The sequence below is a fragment of the Ornithorhynchus anatinus genome, chromosome 6 (genome assembly GCF_004115215.2).
Source record: "Ornithorhynchus anatinus isolate Pmale09 chromosome 6, mOrnAna1.pri.v4, whole genome shotgun sequence".
NCBI lineage: Eukaryota > Metazoa > Chordata > Mammalia > Monotremata > Ornithorhynchidae > Ornithorhynchus > Ornithorhynchus anatinus.
The window spans coordinates 6,006,202-6,032,314 of NC_041733.1; the positions used below are offsets into that span (position 1 = coordinate 6,006,202).

At 42.0% G+C, this 26,113-nt stretch overlaps 1 protein-coding gene and 1 non-coding gene across 5 annotated transcripts in view; both read left to right on the top strand.

Annotated features, from left to right (window-relative positions):
- PCDH11X (protocadherin 11 X-linked) overlaps positions 1-26,113 on the top strand; it is a 1,108,633-nt gene that overhangs the window by 495,197 nt on the left and 587,323 nt on the right. The window lies entirely within an intron of this gene.
- LOC114812994 lies at positions 21,867-22,004 on the top strand. Its single transcript, XR_003760607.1, has one exon. It is a non-coding gene; the product is annotated as a small nucleolar RNA SNORA7 (small nucleolar RNA).

The window sequence follows — 26,113 nt, forward strand, 5'->3', positions numbered from 1 at the left end:
CTCTTACTCCCAAGCCTGGGCTCTTTCCACTAAGCCACGCTGCTGCACGGTACTAAGCACTGGGGTGGACCCAAGCAAATCGGGTTGGCACAGTCCCTGTCCCACTTGGGGCACACAGCCTCAATTCCCATTTTACAGGTGAGGTAACTGAGGCCCAGAGAAGCAAAGTGACTTGCTCAAAGTCCCACGGCAGACAAGTGTCAGAGCTAGGATTAGAACCCGTGACTTTCTGACTCCTAGGTCTGTGCTCTATTCATTATATCATGCTGTTCATCCTATCTGATGCACAAGTAATTGAACACCAAGTGCCAGGCACAATTTGTTTGGGGACATTTTTCTACCACATCTTGAATCATCCCAACTGGGTGGGTGGCGATCCATTAGATTTCGAAGCACAAATTACCAACTGGTCACCTCTGAGTCATATGCTTCATTTTATTGAGGATCTACTGTGATGAGTCTGCCTAATTTTTCAACTATTGTATTAAAAAAACAATTTGATAACAAACAGAGCCTCAAGTAGGTGTTTGACTTGGACCCACCTTTGGAGGTATATTCTTGGAGGAGAAAATACACTCATCCCAGTGTGGAACTGTTGTAAACACCTAGTCTTGTAAGGCTCATTTCACCTGCCCTTGATTGTGGAAGGCCTTGAGCCTAGCAAGTCTAGCAAAGACGCAGCAGCGTGGCTTAGTTGAAAGAGCACAGGCTTAGGAGTCAAAGGTCGTGAGTTCTAATCTCCGCTCTGCCACTTGTCAGCTGTGTGACTTTGGGCAGATCACTTCTCTGTGCCTCAGTTGCCTCATCTGTAAAATGGGGATTAAGACTGTGATCCCCATGTGGGACAACCAGATGACCCTGCATCTACCCCAGTCCTTAGAACAGTGCTCGGCACATAGTAAACGCTTAACAAATACCAATGTTATTATTATTGTCATTAGTAGCAAAGACATCTGAATGAGTGATTTGTTATTCCAAACTGCCACATAGATTGACTTTTCTATCTTGTCCAAAGTCACACAGGGGACCTATATGGACTGCCTTGCGCAGGAGCAAATTTAAAATCCCAAATATTTTAGAATACTTTAGACGAGGAAGGATTAGATTTGTAATAATAATGTTGGTATTTGTTAAGCGCTTACTATGTGCAGAGCACTGTTCTAAGCGCTGGGGTAGACACAGGGGAATCAGGTTGTCCCACGTGGGGCTCACAGTCTTAATCCCCATTTTACAGATGAGGGAACTGAGGCACAGAGAAGTGAAGTGACTTGCCCACAGTCACACAGCTGACAAGTGGCAGAGCTGGGATTCGAACTCATGAGCCCTGACTCCAAAGCCCGTGCTCTTTCCACTGCGCCACGCTGCTTCTCTGCTACATTTGTAGCAATGTAGGAAACTTCCCTCACTTGCAGTGAAGCTAATGATGACAATTTAACATCAAGTACCACCAGAGGCTTTGTCCAGGCAAGAAATATCCCTTTTTTCTGTTTTTTTTTTTTTTTTTTTTTGTATTTTTCAGACTGCCATTGAGAATCAGTGTTAGAACTGCCATCGAGGCCCTTCGAGTCTGGCATTCTACCTTATGGGCACCATCTCACTCTAACAGATGTGCTTTAGTGTCAAACAGCCAGAGACTCAGTGTGTACATAACAGCAGGCACACAATTTTTTTCCTGGTAATTAAAAAATATTACAGTAGCTAAGAAGTTTCTTAACTCAGGACTGTAAAAAAATTAAATTTCAAAATCACATTCCAGAACCTAATAAACAGATTTGTGTTTCGTTGAATTAGTTCATCCTTTCTATTCAAAGCAAAATGCCAGGGTTATGTTTTGCGGGCAACTTTTATGGATCTTTGAAAAGTTCTAACCGTTTCCTTAGGAATAATAGAGCTTGTGCTAAAGCCAGGAAGATAAACCCGATTCCCCATCATTCAGTCATTCAGTTGTACTAATTGAACACTTACTGTGTGCAAAGCACTGTATTAAGCCCTTGGAAAGTACAATCTAGCAATAGAGGCAATTCCTGCCCACAAAAGGCTTGGTTCTTTAGAATTTTTAAAAACACTGCCTGACGAGCAACTAGTAGTAGGTTGAATTCTGTGGGAATTTTTCTGTGGTGACTTTAAATACTGTATGTCAAATTTCCAAGTTGGAAAAAAAAATCCCTAAGGTGCTAATATAGTATTAAATATTAGATTTGTGTTTGCTTATGTAGCTTGTGTTATGCTTCATGAACACTTTCTGAGTGCTCTGAATGCTGAAACTAACTCAACCAATTTGAGGAACTATAGCAGTAATAACTTGCTTTAGGAATCTTGGTTTTAAGCTCTTCTGTTGAAATTCTGTGGTAATTAACTCTGAAATTCCTTTATGGACGTAGATCCATGGGGTGCTTACATTGCGTGAGAGTGCCTCTTCATATTTTTATCTGTCACCTCAGAGAGTGATTTTTTAGATCGGCTGTGTCACCGGAGCAGTGCACGGGAGCCTTAGCTGTCCCAAACAAAGAAGTAGAACTGCTTTCAGAATTTACTGTGTCACTTTTGATTGTGCTCATGTGATCATTTATTTATCTATTGAGACAGTTAAAGTTGACCCTAGTGGATTCAATCAGCTTCTCTTTGCAGGCACAATTGGATTGAAAAGATGTCTTTGGGGGCGAATAAGAAGCTAGGTCACAAAGTCTCCCTCGTCTGACATACGGAAGAATGTATTTGTACACAGCTGAAATTTAAACTAAGTTTTATTTGTCACTGAGTCAACTCAATGGGGACCGAATGCCATTCATATCATACACACAGTGATGCCAACCTGGATGACATATTGGATGGAGGCAAGAGATCATTCATTTAATCATATTTATTGAGTGCTTACTTTGTGCCTAGCACTGTGCTAAGCACTTCCAAGTCTTTAAATCCCATCAGTATAATACAGACCTTGGAAATATGTAACCAATTATTCTGTCAGGGGTTTGTTGAGTTTTTTTTGAACCAAACTGACGTAGCAAATAATCCAACAAAAGTGCAGGTTTAAATATCCGACGCACAAATACTCCTTTCATGGGTGATGGTTCGGTTTGTAGAATGATGATATTTTTCAGACCATCTGAATGCCTATGGATTTTCTACATCAGCCATTACCCATGAGAACAGTAAATGGGTGTTTCTACAAGATGCTGTGTACCTGGATGCATTAAGATTGTGAGCACGGAGTCTGAGTTGAGGCTGAGTTGGAAAAAAAAAAAAAAAAAAAAATCTCTCAGATTCCTGAGAGCTTCTTGTTTAAAAATGAGCAATGCCTCATAACAATAATTACCTAAAGAACTTGTTTTTAATGTAACACTTTATTTGCTAAAGCACCGTCTTATCGGTTGTCTCGTGTGTGTCCTCACATCGTTGTGAGGTAAGGAGAGGCAAGTAATCATCGTCTCTGTCTTAGGGATGAAGAAATGGAGGCCCAGAGAGGTTAAGTGACTTGGCCAAGGTCACACAATGGCCAGGGGCAGAGCTTGGACTAGAACCTAGATCTCCTTAGAGGTTTTTGTTACCTTAGAAGGCTTTGTTGTGGCAGCAGATCATTAAAAGAAGAGGATGAGAACGTGAACAGAGAATGTGTCTACCGACTTTTTGTTGTACTCTCCTTAGATTTAACACAGTGTTCTGCACACAGCAAGTGCTCAAGTGATACATTTGATTTACTTGATATTTACCCAGCCACCCAGCACCGATATATATACATATAAACAAACAAACAAATAAGAGTTGTCAGACTTGAGTGGAGTTTGGACATGTACTAGTTCTAGGAATGGTTGCCTTTTTCATATAACCTTTCCTTCAGTCTTCAGAGACTCCTATCTCAACTGTGTATGGGTATGAGTTTCATCAAAGGTCCTTAGTGATGATGCTGCTTAGTAATCACTAAGTACCAGATATTGGGCTAGGTGCTGCTACAGTAGATACAAAATAATCGTAACAGACTTAGCCTCTGTCCTATATGAGAGACTCTTGGTCGAAGAGGTTGGGAAAGTAGAAGATCTATACCCATTTTATTGATGGGGAAACTGAAGGACCAGAGAGGATGAGTTCCATGCCCAAATTCACACAGCAGGCAGTGGAAGAGAAGCAGCATGGTCTAGTGGATAGAGCACGGACCTGGGAGTCAGAGGGACCTCGGATCTAAATCCCGGCTCCACCAATTGTCTGCTTAGTGACCTTGGATAAGTCACTTCCCTTTCTATGCCTCATTTACTTCATTTGTAAAATGAGGACTAAGAGTGTGAGCCCCATGTGGGATATGGACTGTGTCTGACCTGATTACCTTGTATCTACCCCAGTGCAGAGCACAGTGACTGGCAAATAGTAAGCACTTAATGAATACTATTAAATATATATGTATATTTAACGGTATTTATTAAATACCATTATATAATTATATACATATAGAACAGGAGCCTGGATCTCCTGACTCCCAATCCTATGCTCTTCCCACTAGTGCATGCTGCCTCCCCGGAGTCGATCATTCAAAGATGATGATACACCGAGAGCACATAAAAGTGTTTATCATTTTTGAGGAAAAGCTACTGTCAGTAATATCCTGGCCATGTGCACCTGTAGCCAAAAGATGCCCAAGATAATAGATACTCCCCCCCCCAAAAAAAAAAAACAAACATAAAAGAAATCCACCAAGCGTGAAGGACTAACAACCCCAAAGACTCAGGTATTTACCGACCTGTAGCTTGGAATCCCTGCACAGCCAGAGATTTTTCCTTGGCAGTACAGAGTTGAATGCAGTCACTGAATTCTGGTTGGGTATGCGAGTTTGGTGCAGTGATCCAAATATAGCAACCACTGAATAACTGAATCTAGGACATTCAGTGATGCTTGCAGTCTATTGAGTTGGATGAGTTTCCCAGAGGATCAAAGCATAAACTCACACCAGCATCCAAACTCCTTCTTTGCATCTTCCAGCCTGTTTCTATAGGATACAGAGACTGGGCCCTAAAATATCACCAGTTTCAGCTCCTTGCGGTGGAAGAATAAAACCTGTCAAAATCCACACACACCCCCAAATCTGCCCCAGTCCGCCACACCGTTGTGAAGCTGGCTGAATCTAGGCGAACTTTGTAACTTATGCGACGACGGTTAAAAGTTGCCTCGGTCCTGCTTCTCATCTATCTCCCAACATACTCAAAAAATTCATGCCCTCTTGCATCATGTTGTCACAATCCGGGGAGTGATCTTCTTCAGTGTCCCATGACTGAGCTGATCTAGTATCCACCCCGGCTCTTAGCACATAAGGCCGTAATGAATTTCACAGCTAAGCTAGCTGACAGTTGCTTGTGGTGTTTTGGGGAAGATTTTGATACCAAGAGGAAAATCAAAAAGAGTTCGAAACACGGCCAAGTAACAAATGCTGCCGCCCAGCAAAAATCTGTGTACACTGTGAGGAAAGGACTGCATCTGAGCTTCTACCAGAAGCAGCGTGGCTTAGTGGAAAGAGCATGGACTTGGGAGTCAGAGGTTGTGGGTTCTAATCCTGGCTCAGCTGCTTGTCAGCTGTGTGACTTTGGGGAAGCCACTTAACTTCTCTGTGCCTCAGTTACCTCATCTGTAAAATGGGGATAAAGATTGTGAGCCCCACTGATTGACCTTGTATCTACCCTAATGCTTAGAAGAGTGCTTGGCACATAGTAAGTGCTTAACAAATGCCATTATTATTATTATACTTGCTTACATGGATTTAAACACCACCAACAAACAAACAAACAAAAAACATAATTACTCATCTTCGCACATGGGCGATTCACATTATAATTCTCAATCTCTAAATAGGTAAGATTATTCTGTGGTGCCTAGGGGAGGCAGAGGGGGGCTGCACAGAAAAATGTGCTGCAAATTAAGTCAACTTAGAAGAATGATTGCTTTTCAGGCAACTTTGTTCTTTCCTGAAGAAAGCATTCGGTCCTGCAGATCTTCTTTTACTGTCATGGCATATTACAAGGACAGAAAATAAAGCGGTACCAGGGATATCACTAAATGAAAAGAGTAACAGGAACAAAGCAGACCAAGTTGGAATGTGTAGCACAGAAAGGAAATCTCCCCACTGGGGCATCCGTTTCTCCTATGAACCATCACCTTCTTCACCCCAAGACTGATGTCAATCAACAGGGAAGAAGTCTTGCATCCCATTACCAGGGTTCCAGGGCTAAATTTCCACCTCGTTCCACTTAGTTGCATCTCCAAATTCAACCTCCCCATTCTCACTTTATGAATAATACAGTAGATTTGTTTAATTTTATCCAGTTATCATGATTGATACTGGTTTTACTGCATTGTCGATGTCCTATAAATAGCTGTTGTCGTCTTCCATTTCAACTCTTGATGCCAACTGAATTGAATTATGGAAAGTGGGGAAACTTAGACTGTTAAAAGCTAGACCCACTGGATTATTAACTGGGGGAAAAAGAAGCAAGGCTGGAAATGACAGTTCGTTTCGTATGCCCAAGTCCTGCAGTGAAAATATTTTAAAGTGTAACAGGGTTGGCTTTACTAATGAAGTGGGTGACTGCAAGGAGATTCATTCTGATGAGAAAAATGTTTATTAATATTAAGAATAAATAATTGTTGATTACTTCAAATATTCATTTTTTTGCTTTCTTGATCATAATCAGCATCTATTCACAAATATCACAATTATCTATTCAGGAGCTCAATCAGGACTCAGTTATAAATCTGTTTCACTCTTACCAGGTTTGTATTTTCATCCAGCCAATTTGTGCTCCTTTTATTTTCCCGCTTTGGAAATGTTAGGTTTTCTGTAATGTAAATTGACATAAATCCTTGAAGAATACTGATCACAGTGCCTAAATACGTTTACTATAATGTGGAGAAAGAAGAGACTTTTGTTACATATAGTGACATTGAAATCATCAGTAGTATTTGTACTTTTTGCCTTAAACGCATTGAAGGCCAAACCAAGCCCAAAAGGGAAATACTATCACTCCAGAAACACCTTGAGTTATTTGAAATACATTTCTCTGGAAAGTAGCTGTGTGTTATATGGGTTAAGGACCATTCATTAGTTTAGAGATTATGGATTCTGTTCTCTAACCTTGATAGATTGGACAACTAAAACAGCACTAGTAGCATTTATTGTGCAGGTAATGTGAAATCTTATGGGGGAAGAACTGGCCTGCAATTAGTTTATCTTAGCTATTGTTTTCAAATTTTCTCCGATTTTAAATGTGAATTTAGAAGGGCACCTAATTGTCTCACTGATTTTCATGTGAAAAATTAATGTCATCAAGAGTCTGATTTTCCCCTGTCTGGAGTGGTTGGTGATTAGTGAGTAGCAGCATGGCCTAGTGGATAGAGCACAGACATGGGAGTCAGAAGGATATTGGTTCCGATTCCGGCTCTGCCACTTGTCTGCTGCACGACCTTGGGCAAGTCAATTCTCTGTGCCTCAGTTGTGCTGACGAGTCACCTCTGATCCATGGATATAGTGACTCCATGGACATATCTCTCCCAGAATGCACCACTTTCCATCTGTAATCGTTCTGGAAGTGAATCCATAGAGTTTTATTGGTGAAAATATGGAAGTGGTTTACCACTGCCTCCTTCCTCATAGAAAACCTGGGTCTCCACCCTAGACTCTTGCCCAGCACAGTTGAGTTTTGACGTGTAGCAGATTGGTTCCATTTGCTAGCCACTGCCCAAGCTAGGAATGGAATGGGAAGGCCTCTGCTTGACTCTCCCTTCCATATCCGAAACTGGTAGGGTACTGGAACTTTTCCGGGTGTGACCCTGAGAGGAGGTGCCTCAGTTACCTCAACGTAAAAGGGGGATTAAGTCTGTGAGCCTTATGCACAACAGGGACTGCGTCCATCCTGGTTATCTTGTATCTAACCTCAGAGCTTAGTATAGTACCTGGCTCACAGTAAGCACTTAACGAATACCACTATTATTATTGTTATGATTAACCCTTGAAAATGTTGATCATCTGTTGCGTGGCTGTTGATGCAGTTTAATGGACTAAAGTATCCTCAGCCCACTAAGGTTCTTTGTGTTGTCCAAGAAAGGCAAGAAAATATCTGCATTTTTCAAAATCCTCAAAGGCAATAAGTAGAACACTTCATGGGGGTTGTGGGGGAGGAAGGAAGATCAAAAGTAATGAAAGTGAATTCTAATTTGGGGATATGCTTCTGGACTTGGATTGTTTTCTGATTTTTTTTTTTTTTTTAAGAAAAGTGTATTTTTCATAAAATTGTGTGCTGCCGTTTCTAAGTCAAAATGAATTATTTTGCCCCGATTATAGCAAGCTTGGTTGTTAAACCATGTTGCCTTTCTGCAATATTCAGAAAGTTAACGTAGTGCGAAGTGTAGCTTGCCAAGTGTAAGCTCTGCAATTGTCGGGAAAAATACTTTTTAATTAAAATTGGCATCGGATTCCCAAGCACCCTACCGAGAGCCCCGCCTTAACTGTGCAAGGACGGGATTGCATTTATGACCCTGACAGTATGGGAACTCAACAGTCGTATTTCATTCTACTTTTCTGATGCCTCAACCATTGAAAACTCTCGATCTTCATTATTGAAGCAGCCGGTGAGCTAGTAAGAGTTTTGCCTTTGCAGATATTAAGGCTAGGAAGGAACCTGTTGACCTATTGCTACACTTTATGGGCTATTGAAAACCGGTGCAGACCGTGAAATTGCTCTCATTCCTCCTCGTTTCTTGCTCTTTGCCTACTCTGACCCCAATTTTACCACTTAGATTGTGAGATGGTGTTGCATAAAGTGGTCTGGGATTAGCAAGTCTGGCATTCCAAAGCCCGCCGGTCTACTCAGTACTGAACAAACGGAGTCGATCAATCCGGGGCATTTATTGAACGGTTACCGTTGGCAGTGCACTGTACTAAATGCTTGGGAGAGTACAACACAGTGGAGATGGTAATAATAATATTGGTATTTGTTAAGCACTTACTATGTGCAGAGCACTGTTCTAAGTGCTGGGGGAGATAGAGAGTAATCAGGTTATCCCATGTGGGGCTCACCGTCTTCATCCCCATTTTACAGATGAGGTCACTGAAGCCCAGAGAAGTGAAGTGACTCGCCCACAGTCACCCAGCTGAGTGGCAGAGCCGGGAATTCTAATCCATGAGTTCTGACTCCCAAGCCCGGGCTCTTTCCACTGAGCCACGCTGCTTCTCCCCTGTTCTCAGGACCTTAGCTGTCCTCCAAACTACCTTGCTTGAGTTCCCTTCAGATTCCTCTTATGCTTGAATCCCTAAAGTTCTTGTCTAAAGTAATAGTTGCCAGGGCAAAGCAGAAAGATAGTCTTTCACTCTGCTGAAGAATTTGATCAGCAAAGTGCCGGAACATACTGTCCTTGATGCCCATTTTGAAAGGTGAATCAGTCAATCGATCGTATTTATGGAATGCTTACTGGCTGCAGATTAAGCCCTTGAGAGAGTACAGTGTACTTAACTTCACTGTGCCTCAGTTCCCTCATCTGTAAAATGGGGATTAAGACTGTGAACCCCACATGGGACAACCTGATCACCTTGTATCCCCCCCAAAACTTAGAACAGTGCTTGGCACATAGTAAGCGCTTAACAAATACCAACATTATCGTTATTATTCCAGTGTAATAACGTTGGTAGATGGTAGGCAAGTTCCCAGTTCATAAGGATCTCACAGTTTAGAGAATCAAGAAGGAAATAGACCGTCATGCTATTTTCTGGGAAGGGGCCTGTCTGCTTCATTTTAATCACATTTAATAAATTTTTAATAAATCTTGGTGCTCTTTCCACTAGGCAATACTGCCTCCCTCTCCCTTCTGCATCATCCTTGGATCTCTACCCTTTATTTACCTCATCCAAGGTCTCACAACATTTACTTACATTTCGGTAATTTATTTTATCTATCTTTCCTAATAGACTGTAGGCTACTTTGGGGCAGGTAACATTATACCAACTCTGGTATATTATACACTCCCAAGGACTTTGCAGAGTGCTCTGCACACAGTAGGCAATAAATATAATTTGTTGATTTTGCAGATGAGGAAACGGAGCCACAGTGACGTGAAGTCACTTGTCCGGGGGCACACACGAGGCAAGTGGTAGAGATAAGATTAAAACCCAGGTCCTCTGACTCCCGGGCCCTTACTCTTTCCCCTGTGCTTCACTGCTTTGAATTGTACTTTGGGGATGGCAGATAAAACCCCTTTTTCTCTATTTCTTAATCATAGTCGGATAGGACCCATCACTGCTAAAATAAGTGAAAGTGCAATTCATGGCATTTTTCAGACAGATTTTGCAGGCTTAAGAGATCTGCACAGTTTTCATAGAGCCCCTCAGGATCTTGGCGGCTTCTACTAACCTTCAAGCCTTTTTGAAGATTGCTCTACACTGTCATTCAAATTGACAAAATCATCATATGTTTTGCCATATTTTCAATAGGAATCACGGTGCTTTTTAGAGCTCCATCTAGAGCAATTTGAATTCAAAGCAATTCAAGGCAAACCTTTGAAGAATGAAAAGTACAAAATGGTCGTGTCTTTACCAAGCACAGATAATGGTAGATTGCAACAATTTTATGGGTGATGTCGGTGTCTTCTTCGCACTTCCAATATCTAACTTTGTTAGTGAACCAGCTAGCATCAGGGAAACCTAATGCTTTTGTCAGCAAGTACATGGAAAGCTTTATATTGAGGTCATGCGCATGGGGATTTCTTTTTAAGTGAGATTGCATCCGTGCACGGTATCCTCTGATTGGCGGAGAAGTTCTCTTGATTGACTTCTGTCGCGTGGTGGTTCCGGGAACTTGGTAACCCCGTCACCATGCCGTAGAATTTTGTGGACTCTTGAGAATCCTTTGCAGTGGCAGAGGAGGATGGGGGAGAGGAGGAGAATATGAGGGGAGAGATGGAAATGTGGAAAATGAGAGAATGCTGGCTTTCACTCGGACAGGTCAGGACCAGGACCGTTGTGCACTGAAGGATAAAATTGTTCATGTCTCCCAATGTGTTAACATAATGAGAACAGCACCATCCCTGACAAAGGTGTACGCACATGTCCTAGGTAAAATGTATGTCCGGAAATGATTTTTCTATTAAAGTCAGCTTCAAAATATAACTAATAATGGATCATAATAGTTGCAGTTACAATACAAAGGATTTAAGAAAGAGCTGAATAATTATGCACCCAAAGGTCACTGGAAACTAGTACATCTGCTTCAGATTAGTGGCTGAACCCTCCTCTAGGAATCGAGATGTCTACAGAGACATGCAGTATCTTTCTCGTAGGGACTCTCAGGTGTAAATTCCATGTATTCAGGTTGGAATTTTAATGGCAAAGTTGGAAATCAAAAGGCGATAAAACCCCTCTAGACTGTAAGCTCCCTGTGGTCAGGGAATGTGCTGTGAAGCAGCATGGCCTTGTGGAAGGAGGACAAGCCTGGGAACCAGACGACCTGGGTTCTAATTTTAATTCTGCCACTGGCCGTCTGTGTGACCTTGGGCAAGTCACTTAACTTCTCTGGGCCTCAGCTTCCTCAAATATAAACTGGGGGTTAAATTATAATCCCTCCTACGTAAGCTGTGAGTCCCTTGTGGGACAGGGACTGTTTCCGACCTGATTATCTTGTTTCCATCCGAGCATTTACAGCAGTGTTCGACAATACTAAGTGCTTAAGAAGTACTATTATTATTATTATTATTATTATTATTATTATAGCAACCAAGTCTGCTGCGTTTTCTTTTCCCAAGTGGTTACAACACTGTTTTGCACACAGTAAGTATTCAGTAAATACCACTGATTGATGTAGTTGAAAACACTAGAAGGTGCTGAAATTAGGCTTGAACAAAGACAGTTAACTAAGATTAGAAAAGGGTGGAGAATCATATCTCTCCCCCCTGCTAACCATCACCTAGGTCCCTAGGGACTGTGAGCTTCTGTTAGGTCAGATATTTACAATATTACCTTATCACCTATATAGATTCTTGTTCCTCAAGGAGTAAGAATAATGTTTTTTTTTAATTTTTTCCTTCTACTGTATATTCCTGAAACAATCCATCAGTAATATTTATTGAACACTTATTCTGTGCCAGATCATTGTGCTAAGCACTTGGGAGAGGGCAGTAGAATAGAGTAATAAAAGGCAATGTCTTCTCACAAAGGATTGCAGAATAGTGAGGAGGAAGGAGCTCGAAGCAAATTGGCCCAGTGGCAATAGTACAAAGCCTAGAGTCTAGAGACATCAGTTCTAATTCTACGCCTCCTTTTTTGCCTGCTGTGTGATCACAAGCAAGTCACTTAAATTATCTGTGCCTCAGCATCCTCAACCGTAAAATGAGGATTCAGTCCCCGTTCTCCCTCCTCCTCAGGCAGTGAGCTCCATGTGGTACAGGAACTGTGTTTTACCAGATGATCTTGTAACTACTCTAGCACTCGTTATAATAATAATAACTAATAATAATTACGATAACTTGTTAAGCACTTATTAGGTACCAAGTGCTGTTCTAAGCTCTGGGGGAGATGCAAGTTAATCTGGTTGGGCACAGTCCTTGTCCCACTGGGGGCTCACACTCTTGATCCCCATTTTACAAATGAAGTAACTGAGGACCAGAGAAGCAAAGTGACTTGCCCAAGGTCAAACACCAGACATGTGGTGGAGAGGGGATTAGAACCCAGGTCCTTCTGACACCCAGGCCCGTGTCTATCCACTAAGACATGCCACTTCTCAAGTCTAATTTTAGTATTTAAGTGGCTACTATGTGTAAAGCCCTCAGTACTGCACGTAATACATAGTAAGCACTTAACAAATACTAAAATTGTTATTATTATTCTCTGCACCTCACAGTTTCCTCATAAATAAAAAGGGGATTAAATACCTGTTTTGTCCCTCCCTTAGTCTGTGAGTCCAAAGTGAGATAGGTGCTGTTGATACATAGTAAGCCCTTAAATACTGAAATTATTATTCTCTGGACCTCACAGTTTCCCCATTAAGAAAACGGGGATTAAATACCTCTTTGGTCTCTCCCCTTGTCCCCGAATCCAATGTGAGACAGGTGGTGTTTCTCATATAATTTCATTGTATCTACGTTATTGTTTAGCGCGCGCACTGCTTGCCACTTGTAGTGCGTAACAAATACCTCAACTGGTAATATTAGGTACCTTCTAGATGCTATTGGTGTGAGTGACACTTAGCAAGCTTCAATCCCGGGTTAAAATGAACACATACTCAGAAAACATCAAATAAGATCGTTGCCTAAGGCAGGGTACAAATGTGTATTCAGCAGCGAGTGCTGGTTATTGCAGTCTACACGGAATTCCTCATCGTGAATGGAAGCAGTCCCGATAAGGACTTCTATTGCTTTTGAAACCCGGAAATTGGTTGAAACCACAATTCTGATTTTCCATTTGATTGATATCTCTGGAAATGGAACATGGACCTCTCGAATAGGGGAACCTCAGCACTAACTCTTAATGAATGTCAAGCTGTGTTCCTTACTGGCTATTGCCCTTGGTATGGGACTTTATGACTTCAAAATCACTCCTCCACTGGGAGCCAGATGTATTGTAAATGTGGTCTCCAATCGTTCAGATTTTGCCAATATATTGAGAAGAGATTCGGTGCACGAGGTTATTGGTGGGATTTAAATGATCAAGAAGTCGCCATAATTATGTAACTCCCAGCATAGTGGTTGATATTCTGTAATTATGTCCGATGATATATAGTATTGATTTTAACGCAATTCAAAACCGAGCCACGATCGGCTTTCGATCAGCGCTCGAGCAGTGGTGTGCGGGGTAATTGCTTTGTTAGTACATCTGCATGCAATATTTAAATGCCTGAGGAATGCTTTCCAACTAATGAAAAATCACAGTGGGTGCGTTTGAATCCAGTCTTATCTGTTCTAAATGCGCCAGGCTTTGCAAGGAATGACTTGCATGGAATTCCCAATAGGGCTCTGTGACGAGTAATTAGATATACAAAGACTTCAGTCTATTACGACTCCAATAAAGGAAACACTGATGAAGACACGTAATTCATATTTTATTCAGATGAAACATTTAGTGTGGTGAGAGAACTGTTTCGTGGAAGCAGCGTGGCTTAGTGGAAAGGGCACGGGCTCTGGAGTCAGAGGTTGTGGGTTTGAATCCCAACTCTGCCAGTTGTCGGCTGTGTGACCTTGGCCAAGTCACTTAACTTCTCTGTGCCTCAGTTACCTCATCTGTAAAATGGGGATCCCCACGTGGGACAACCTAATTACCTTCTATCTGCCCCAGTGCTTAGAACAGTGCTTGGCACATAGTAAGGACTTAACAAATGCCATCATTATTATTATTTTTACCCCAACTCTTTGTACAGTGACTGGCATATGGAAAATGCTTAACAATAACATTCAAAAAAGTCACCTGACCATATCCTTTCCCACTTTGCCCCCCTCCCTTTTCAAATGCCCCCTGCATATGGATGAAACATTTTTTTTTTCTTAATATGGTATTTGTTAAGCACTTACTGTGTGGAAAGCACTGTACTAATCACTGGAGTAGATACAAGGAAATCAGGTTGGACACAGTCTCTGTCCCACATCGACAGTCTTACCCCCCCATTTTACAGATGAGGTAACTGAGGCACAGAGGAATTAACTGACTTGCCCAAGGTCACACAGCAGACAAGTCGCAGAACTGGGATTGCAACCCACTTCCTCTGACTCCCAAGCCCGTGTCCTTTCCACTAGGCCAGTTGCTTCTCCGTACATTTACATTTTCATTGCATGAATGTGATGGTGTTCAGAAAATATGAATCTGACACTTTTATTCTATGCAGTGTCTCGGAAGCAAGAAAGAGTTGGAGAGAGAGTATACGGACATACAATTTGTCCTTTGGAAATGGCAGTACTGATGTTGGGAGTTAATAGGTGGGCATGTGGTTGACACCTATGTAAATATCCTGGTTCCTACCTAAATATCCTGTGGTGAAATGTGTCACATTCTTCCAGCGTTGCAACAGGTTGGGATGTAGTAAATTTGAAAATATCTTTTCCCCAAGATGGAAACTCAGAGCAGCCTCCTAGAGATCCTCTACCTTTAGTAAACTCAGTACATCCCAGTTGACCGATAGAGATCAAAAAATGACCTGCCTCTTAAATCCATTATCACTTTACCAGTTATATTTGTTGAGAGATTACTATGTGTAGAGTACTGTACTATATGCTTAACTTGAAAGAAAAACAATGGAGGCTGTTGTGATTATTTTTTTTTCCATCAAAAGTTAAGTTTAGCTATTAAAATCTCTGGTCAGGTAAAATTTCTTATAGCACCTTTCTTAAGACAGTCTCTCCTAATGAAGGAGGCAATCAGTTTGTTGAATGACAAAAGAAAATGTCATCAATGGCTATAAACCGATGGTACTATTCATGATTACGTCTACAACTCCCATTATTATGAGCATTAAAATAATCAGTTCTGTGTCATTTAAAAACAGTGCCCGTATTTTTCTTCCCTGAAGCACCATCGTTTCTGTAGCTATTTCTAGTTTGACCTGCCATGTTGGCGTTTCTGCCCCCATCCCCAGTATGAAACTTTCCTTAATTTTTAGGTAAACCCCTTCTAGAAGCCTCTTCCTTATCAGATAGCCAAACTGAGAATGTGAACGCCCACACGTGATCTACTCCGAAGATCCTTTTAATAGCTATTTGATGATGGGGAAAATAAACACTCATAACTGAGTGTGGAAAATCAGGAACCCACAGGACATCAAGCTGTGTCGTTAGAGAAATGTATATTCTTATTCCAATGGAGAGTGGCAATTTACCCTTAGGAAAAAGTGAAGGAATGTGCAGAGAGTAGCAGTCAGTTGGACAATCTTAATTTGGGTGGAACTCAAATGAAATATTTATTTTTTTCTTTTCTGTTTTTTGGGTTTTGGTTATTTTGTGCCCTGGGGGTGGGGGAGGGGCATTGGCTAACTAGTTAAAATTTTATTTCACTTGTATTTATCACTACATCCTGTATATATCTGGCCAAGGCCAAGAGGAAGCTCTGAAACATGAATCAGAGTAATTGTCGTGATTCTGGAATATGAAGAAGCAGCACGGCCTAGTGTTTAGATCATGGGCCTGAGAGTCAGAACTAAATGCTGGCCAGTTGGAGCAACAGTCAGAAATGAACGTATAATGAGGCATGGATGCATTGTGGGCTGGACAGGAGGGATAGTGTATCGGTCGATCAATGGTATTTATTGAGCGCTTACTGTGTGCCGAGCACCGTACTAAGCACTTGGGAGAGTAAAATACAACCTAACTAGCAAACATGTTCCCTCCCCAAAACGAGCTTCACTCTGGATCCTGGAAGGGATCGGAAGGGTCCTGGAAGGGTCGGGTGAACATGTCATTCACCTTCACGGGTCCTTCTAACCCATGTTTGAAACTAACAGCAAACTACTTAGGTGAAGCTTGACTTCTACTGAAGTCACATCTATAATAGCCATCCCAAATTGAAACACCTCTCACTTTTTGCTTCATAGTTTGTCACCTTCTAAATCTGTAAGATTTAAAAATATGGATTCCATAACTGATTTTTCTTCGTAATACTGAAGTTAAATATATATCTAAAGTGAAATATAAATCTAAATATTTTATGGAAAGTTTTATGATCTTTCCAAATTTTCAGGCAAAGAGTGCTCTGTATTCAAAATCTTGGTATCCATTATTTTTCTACAGAGTTTTAGCTCTCCGGCTAATGTGGGGAAAGAGAAATCCAATTATTAAAGGAGATTTCATACACTATAAAGCTACCCTGGTATCAGAGTCCATTCTTCACTTTCAAAACCCATCAAGCTTTGATATTGAAAGGGAAGAATTTAAAAGTGTTTGGAATGACCAAAAAATGTCATTTTTAAAAGTTTGGAAATGAGTTTAATGCTTTGACTTACTACAGATGACACCCATATTGCTCAAATGTCTTGGGGGAAAAAACTATAGTATATTTGGGAAAAATCATACAAGATATTTTTTATTTTTTTTAATTTATTTTAAAACTTCGAAATAGCATATCAAGATGTTAGTGTGTCTTTCTCTAGGGGGAGAAAATATTTTATGGAAATTGGTTCCCTCAAATTATTTTGGCAAATCTTCCAAAAGTCTTCCCACCAATCCATGTGACTTGTCCCAAGTCACTAGAATCAACTCAGTATCACTGAGGACTCCTGCGTGTGAATGTCTGTTTGCATTTTTTACTCTAGAGTGGAGTAGAGATCATTAAAATAGTAATTGCAAGTATCTGAAAAGATGGAGATAAACTTTTCCTCTTGATGAATTGCCAGTGAAACCATCCAAAACAATATAAGCTCAGCAGAGAGGGCCTGCCTGTTCTATGTTCGCCCACAAGAAAGGGAAAGTTTAATCTGGGTAGAGAAAAGAAAGAACTAAGAGTAAACTCATGGAAAATCAAGAAACTCAGGCACATCAAGAGAACTAAGAATAAAATCATGGACAAGAGTCACATCAAGGTATCCAGCATGTATAGCCCGAATTATATCTCTCTCTTGGCGTGGCTCATTGGAAAGAACTTGGGCTCTGGAGTCAGAGGTCATGGGTTCGAATTCTTCCTCTGCCATTTGTCAGCTGTGTGATTATGGGCAAGTCACTTCACTTCCTCTGTGCCTCAGTTACCTCATCTGTAAAATGGGGATTGACTGTGAGCCTCACGTGGGACAACCTGATTACCCTGTATCTACCCCAGCACTTAGAACAGTGCTCTGCACATAGTAAGCGTTTAACTAATACCAACATCATTATTATTATTATTATTATTATTATCTTGAGGAACATCAGAAAAAAGTCAAGTTAGAGAGTTTTGAATTTAGAAATAGCTTGCTTTTTTTTTCTGAAAGGTATAAACACTACAACCACCATTCATCAGGATGTCAGAAACCTCCTGAACTTCTCTTCTTCTTCTCATTAAACCCTCCTTTCAAACTTTTCCAATAACATTGCCACTTTCCATCGGTCCAGAACTTGAAACCCTGGAGATCATTTTAGCTGCACTTGTATTTGCAGCCCGTCCCCTTCAGAGCAACGTAGTCCAGTGGATGGAGTGCAGGCTTGGGCATCAGAAAGATATGGGTTCTAATCCCAGCTCCACCATGTGTGAGCTCTATGGCCTTGGGCAAGCCACTTAACTTCTCCGTGCCTCAGTTATCTCATCTGCAAAATGGGGATGAACAATGTGAGCCCCAAGAGGGTCATGGACTGGGTCTAACCTGACTAGCTTGTGTCCACGTCATCGCTTAGTACAGTGCCTGGCACACAGTTAGTGCTTCATAAATACCATTTGAAAAAATTGCTTCTTGAGAGGGTTTTGCTGCTGGTGTGGTCTTCTGGTGTGGTGTGGGGAAGCAGCGTGGCTCAGTGGAAAGAGCCTGGGCTTTGGAGTCAGAGGTCATGGGTTCGACTCCCGGCTCTGCCACTTGTCAGCTGTGTGACTGTGGGCAAGTCACTTAACTTGCCTGTGCCTCAGTTACCTCATCTGTAAAATGGGGATTAACTGTGAACCTCATGTGGGACAACCTTTCATTCATTCATTCATTCATTCAATAGTATTTATTGAGCGCTTACTATGTGCAGAGCACTGTACTAAGTGCTTGGGATAAACAAGTTGGCAACAGATAGAGACAGTCCCTGCCGTTTGACGGGCTTACGGTCTAATCGGGGGAGACGGACAGACGAGAACGATGGCAATAAATAGAGTCGAGGGGAAGAACATCTCGTAAAAACAATGGCAACTAAATAGAATCGAGGCGATGTACAATTCATCAACAAAATAAATAGGGTAATGAAAATATATACAGTTGAGCGGAGGAGTACAGTGCTGCGGGGATGGGAAGGGAGAGGTGGAAGAGCAGAGGGAAAAGGGGAAAATGAGGCTTTAGCTGCGGAGAGGTAAAGGGAGGATGGCAGAGGGAGTAGAGGGGGAAGAGGAGCTCAGTCTGGGAAGGCCTCTTGGAGGAGGTGAGTTTTAAGTAGGGTTTTGAAGAGGGAAAGAGAATCAGTTTGGCGGAGGTGAGGAGGGAGGGCGTTGCAGGACCGCGGGAGGACGTGGCCCGGGGGTCGACGGAGGGACGGGGGAGACCGAGGGACGGTGAGGAGGTGGGCGGCGGAGGAGCGGAGCGTGCGGAGTGGGCGGTAAAATGAGAGAAGGGAGGAGAGGTAGGAAGGGGCAAGTTGATGGAGAGCCTTGAAGCCTAGAGTGAGGAGTTTTTGTTTGGAGCGGAGGTCGATAGGCAACCACTGGAGCTATATAAGAAGGGGAGTGACAGGCCCAGATCGTTTCTGCGGGAAGATGAGCTGGGCAGCGGAGTGAAGAATAGACCGGAGCGGGGCGAGAGAGGAGGAAGGGAGGTCAGAGAGAAGGCTGACACGGTAGTCTAGCTGGGATATAACGAGAGCCCGTAACATTAAGGTAGCCGTTTGGGTGGAGAGAAAAGGACGGATCTTGGCGATATTGTAGAGGTGAAACCGGCAGGTCTTGGTAACAGATAGGTGTTAAGAACATAGTATGTGCCAACCACTATTCTAAACACAGGGGTAGATACAAGTAAATCTATGAAAATATCAAACTGTTTTTGAAAATGTAATAAAAAGGCAATTTGAAATATTACTATTTGGTCTGTGAAAAGAGAGAAGGGAGTCATTTTTCCAACCGTCTTTTTTCTTAATCATCGTAATTCACTGAGTGCCTACTTTATATAGGATATTCTACTGGGGGCTGGGGAGAACCACAAACCATTCAGGATACTGTCTCCTTCCTTAAGGTTATTAAATCCCATGGGGATAACAAAACCATCTCTACAATGCCAGTACAAAGGTTACCAAAACATAGTGTCAGATATATAAAGCCTAACAGGGCACACATACCCCCGCACAATCAAAAATGCTGTATAATAATAATTTTGTGATAGCATTAACCACTCATTATTTGCCAAAAAAATGTTCTAAGTGCTGGGTTATATATAAGTTAATCAGGTCGGACAGAGTCCCCACTCCAGATGAGACCCATAATAGGAAGGAATAGGAGGGAGTAGTGCTTAGAACAGTGCTCTGCACATAGTAAATGCTTAAAAAATACCAACATTATTATTATTCCAAGAGTCTACAGTGCTCTGTAATAATTGAATACATCATTCAATTGATTTACTGACAGCAGCAAACTGTCCTGCTTTCTCTCTCCTATCTTTCTTTTCTCACCTTTAGCCACAGACTGCAGTGTTTTCTTATTAATGATCATATGAAATCCAAGTTCTTGACAATGTCTCACTCTTCTTTTGTCTGACTCATTTTAGCTTGCCTTAGCTTCAAACAAGCAAGCATGTTAATCAATCAATCACCAGTATTTACTGAGCCTCTGTTGTGGGCAGAACATGAAACTAAGAGTCTGAGAACGTGCAGGAGAATTAAGACATTATCACGGACCTCAGAGAGCTGACAGCCAAGAGGAAGAGTTAGACACTAAATTAAATTAAAATTGGGGAAAGGAGGAAAAGGGAATATGCACACAATGCCATCATCCCTCATTCCTAGCTCTGCCACCTGTGAACAGTTGCACAAACCATCCTTCTCCCTTTCCTGTCTTTCCCCATCTTCTTTGCCAAACCCATATCCTGCTGTTTCTTCAAAGCCAGGAATCTACCTTGGGCAAGGATTCCTCCCAGATCAGTCGTTGTCATTCTGTCCATTCTTCTTCCATAGTGCTTGTCATTTTTGTTTGGAAACCTTGTCTACGTACTGGGAGGAAGAGGGATAACAAAGAGAGGAAAGAGGATGAGAAGAGTATACTGAGAAACACCATAATCTAGTAATAATAATGTTGGGATTTGTTAAGCGCTTACTATGTGCAGAGCACTATTCTAAGCGCTAGAAGAGACACAGGGGAATGAGGTTGTCCCACGTGGGGCTCACAGTCTTAATCCCCATTTTACAGATGAGGGAACTGAGGCACAGAGAAGTTAAGAGGCTTGCCCATGGTCACACAGCTGACAAGTGGCAGAGCTGGGATTCAAACCCATGGCCTCTGACTCCAAAGCCCGGCCTCTTTGCTGCTTCTAGTAGTAAATGCATAGCCTGGGAGTTAGAGGACCTGGGTTTAATCCAAGCTCTTCCACGTGTCAGCTGTGTGACCATGTGTGAGTCACTCAACCTCTTGCCTCATTTTACTCATCTTTAAAATGGGGATTAAATCCTACCCTCTCCTACTCCCTCCTATTCCTTCCTATTATGGGTCTCATCTGGAGTGGGGACTCTGTCCGACCTGATTAATTTATATATAACCCAGCACTTAGAACATTTTTTTGGCAAATAATGAGTTGTTAATGCTATCACAAAATTATTATTATACAGCATTTTTGATTGTGCGGGGGTATGTGTGCCCTGTTAGGCTTTATATATCTGACACTATGTTTTGGTAACCTTTGTACTGGCATTGTAGAGATGGTTTTGTTATCCCCATGGGATTTAATAACCTTAAGGAAGGAGACAGTATCCTGAATGGTTTGTGGTTCTCCCCAGCCCCCAGTAGAATATCCTATATAAAGTAGGCACTCAGTGAATTACGATGATGAAGAAAAAGACGGTTGGAAAAATGACTCCCTTCTCTCTTTTCACAGACCGAATAGTAATATTTCAAATTGCCTTTTTATTACATTTTCAAAAACAGTTTGATATTTTCATAGATTTACTTGTATCTACCCCTGTGTTTAGAATAGTGGTTGGCACATACTATGTTCTTAACAAATATCACAATTTCTTATTATGGACATTTTCATTATGGACCAGACTTTAAAATAGAGTTGTAGGGATGTCTTGCCCCCTCAGGGTTGCACCTGGAGAGTTTCTAGTCCTCCACCAGTCTTGGCTATGAGAGGGATAGTCAAGCAGAGGCCTACCCATTCCATTCCTAGCTTGGCCAGTGGCTAGCGAGTGGAAGGCCATCTGCTACGAGTCAAAACTCACCTGTGCTGGGCAGCAGCGGCATGGGAAAGAGTTGAGGGTGGAGACACAATTTTGCTGCGTAGAAAGAGACGATGGCAAACCACTTCTGTATTTTTACCAAGAAAATAATGTATATATTACCAGAATGATCGCAGATGGAAGTGAGGTGTTCTGTTCTGAGATTGCCATTGTTTTTATGAGATGGTCTTCCCCTTGACTCTATTTATTGCCATTGTTCTTGTCTGTCCATCTCCCCCGATTAGACCGTAAGCCCATCAAAGGGCAGGGACTGTCTCTATCTGTTGCCGACTTGTTCATTCCAAGCGCTTAGTACAGTGCTCTGCACATAGCAAGCGCTCAATAAATACTATTGAATGAATGAATGAATGAATGAACTGGGAGAGATGTGTCCATGGTGTCACTGTGGATCCGAGATGACTCGACAGAATAAGACAAGACAAGAGATGCCTGTGAACACAAATTTTTGAAAAACTACCTTAAAGTGAAAGTCAGTCATTGTGTATTGCTCTGTCACTTGTAATAACAGAGTATGGTAATTAGAACTAAATAGTTTCAGCGACCGCTATGATCGAGGATAGACCCAAGACTGAGCCACTATTGGGGGCCCCGAGACCCAACTGGACCGAGTTGAGTTCAGGAAATATTCTCTTATAATGAATCCCTCTCCTCTATCTTTCTGCTTCTCACCGGCCAAGGACAATGGGAGGAAGAAAATAAAATTAGTCTAAGGGGGTGGTGGTGGTAGGTGTTGATACTTACTTGAGCCAGTTAACAGTTTTCCCTCACGGAATTGAGATTTTGCTGCTCTAATGCCAAGGATCATTAACCTCTGCAAACACCAATACTTTTCCTCCAAATATTTGTCATTTGCTAGGGTTATTCCTGAACTTCTGCCAATATTCCTTTCATTAGAGAGATGATGGGCATAGACAACTGAGGAATATGCCTGGAAGACCCTCCTCTAAGGTGAAAAAGGACATGGTACTATTTCTAAGAATTTATACAGTATTCTGAGAAAGATTCCAGCAAGATTGGCTTTGTATTTTCACTGACTCTAGATTACTTGGGGTTAAGATTCGGATGAACTCAGTCTTAATTCCATGCTAATCCGCTTTGCTTTCACACCAGAATCATTCTCAACCGGTGATCATGCGGGAGGATACTTCCAGGATATTTCTGTTGCAAGTAGCCAGACCAGCTTTAACTACTGGGAAGGGGAAGGACGCTGTTCCAGGAGCACTTTGTTAATTTGGTAGGGCGGGGACTGGAGGCATTCCAAAAATTGCATCCTCCTCCTCCCTTTCCCCCTTTCCCTCCTTCACCCAATTTCTCCCTTTGCCTCTGCCATAGCTATTGGGCTAAAAATACCCCTAGCACTGGCATAAAGTAGATTGTCCCCACGGTGCTCTAGGGAAGCTGCCTTCCTGGAAGAAATGGTTATCTTGCTCCCCTACATTCAGCTTTAAAAACAAATGTGCCTGGTTTCCCTTTTTTAACCAACTCCACCTTCCCCACCAATTTGTTGTTGTTAGGAAAATGAACAAAATCACAGTGCTTTCCTATTCAACATAAATTGCTGTTCTCCCTAGGCGAGAGTCAGTAGCTGTTTCCAAGGTTGATTTAAGTCCTTGAAACACAAGTGCCCTTGTATTTCTGCCTAGAAGAAACTAACATAAAAGGGGAAAGGAAATGGTGGAGGAATTGGCTAGCAGACTGGAACGTGGAGGTGCCTAAGGCAGAGATAACGTCTCTTGGACCTTCTCTGGACAGAAAAAAAAAAAAAAAATTGTACCTGTGGTTGATGTCAGAGGTGAATCAGAAGATTTAAAAGAAATGAGAAGTTGGAAAAATCCTAATGGAAGAAAATGGACGATGGAGGGTGAAGAGAAAATCAGGGGAGAAGCTGATGATTTTGCTGCTCTAATGCCAACCTGATCACTGTATCTCGGTCTCATCTATCTCACAGCTGACTTCTCGCCCACATAATAATAACATTGGTATTTGTTAAGCACTTACTATGTGTAAGGCACAGTTCTAAGCGCTGGGGGGATACAAGGTGATCAGATTGTCCCTCATGGGGCTCACAGGCTTCATCCCCATTTTAAAGATGAGGTAACTGAGGCCCAGAGAAGTTAAGTGACTTGCCCAAAGTCACACAGCTGACAAATGGCAGAGCTGGGATTAGAACCCATGACCTCTGACTCCCAAGCCCGGGCTCTTTCCACTATGCCACGCTGCTTCTCTGAGCCTCATCCTACCTCTGGCCTGGAGCACCCTCCTTCTTCATATCTGACAGACCACCGCACTCCTGATCTTCAAAGCCTTATTAAAAGAACATCTCCTCCAAGAGTCCCTCCCCAACTAAGCCTTCCTTTACTCTTCCAGGCCTTTCTGAATTGCCTTTGCACTCAGATTTGCCCTCTTTATTCATCCCTCTTTAGCCTCATGACACTTATGTACATATCTATGATTTATTTATGTTAATGTCTGTTTCTCCCTCTGGACTGTTAGCTCACTCTGGGCAGGGAACGCTATAATGTTTTCTCCCGATCGCTTAGTACAGTTCTCTACACGTGTTAAGCACTCAATTGATTAACTTCTGACACTCTGCCCCCGTGACCCTGAGTGTCTCTCTTACACTGACTTTATGCTACTTTGATGCTTCCTGTTGCGGTCGGCCAACCAAAATAGTTCATCCTTGCAAAATATCAGTGCAGTTATTGCCAAGGATGAGACTGGGGGTTGCTGGGTTTTTTTATTCAAGTCTTTGCATCCTCTGCTGTCTAGCTAGGTGGCACTGAATTTCCAATTAGCTTTTGACACACAAGCCTTTTAAAGCTCTGGTTACCAGATATATATTTGGATTGAACAGTTTCAGAGCCTAAGATGACGGGAATCTAGGACTTGCTCATTTCTCTACTGTGTGACAGTATTATTTAAATCACTGGCGGCTAAAATTATTTTTATTTCAAATATTGGTTGCATAAGTCCAGGAATCACAAGGAATGTTGCCTGGATCTAATTGGCCACTTTCTATGTGGAATGATTCGGCCAAGATGTGTCGAATCCCCACTGTGTATTCTCTCCCAGTGTTTAGCACAGTGCTCTCCTCGTGGTAATGTTCTTACTACTATTAATGCTTTTCTGTTAATAGGGCAATTTGTGCATGTTCATAATGTGGAGGGGATTGTCCATCATATTACTGTCACCAGACACTACTGCAGAGTTAAAAAATTCCACAGTTGAGAGCATCTTATTCAAACCCAAATGGGGTCACACAGACATATGTATGTATTTTAGCAAATTGCACTTTGAAAGAGAACCAAGAAGCAAATATGTAGGAAGTTGTATTTACTATATGGCATAGGAAGCATCATAGCCTAGTGGCTGGAGCCTGGGAGTCAAAAGGCCCAGGATTCTAAGCCTGACTCTGCCATGTGTCTGCTCTGTGATTTGGGCAAGTCACTTAACTTTTCTGTGCCTCAGTTACCTTATCTGTAAAATAGGGCAAGTCACTTAGCTTCTCTGTGCCTCAGTTACCTTATCTGTAAAATAGGATTAAGACCAGGAGCCTCATGTGTGTCCCTCTAGACCGTAAGCTTGTTGTGGGCAGGGAATGTATCTGTTGATTGTTGTATTGTGCCCTCCCAAGGGCTTAGTACAGTGCTCTGCACGCAGTAATCGTTCAATAAATACGAATGAATGAACTTACTGTGTGCAGAGCCCAATTCCAAGTGAATGGGAGAGTATAATACAACAGATTTCGGGGACCTGTTCCTTGCCCACGAGGAGTTTAGAGTCTAGAAGAGTCTTCTTGACAAATACCTAGACTTGTACGTTCTCCTATTTAAGCCCTAACTCAATATACCTGTCCACTTTTTCCTCCGATCTGAAAGTTGTTTCATTGTCTCCCCGATCCCAATTTTAAGCCCCTGACAGGGTGGGCAGGGATTGTGTCAACTGATTCTAAAAAATCCTTTCAAGCACTTAGTTGAGTACTGAACACACAACAGGATCTCAGACATTATGGATTGACGGAAGCGAGCATATGCAGTACCAACTGAACTTGGAGTGAGAAAAAGAAGATGGTAGGGAAAAA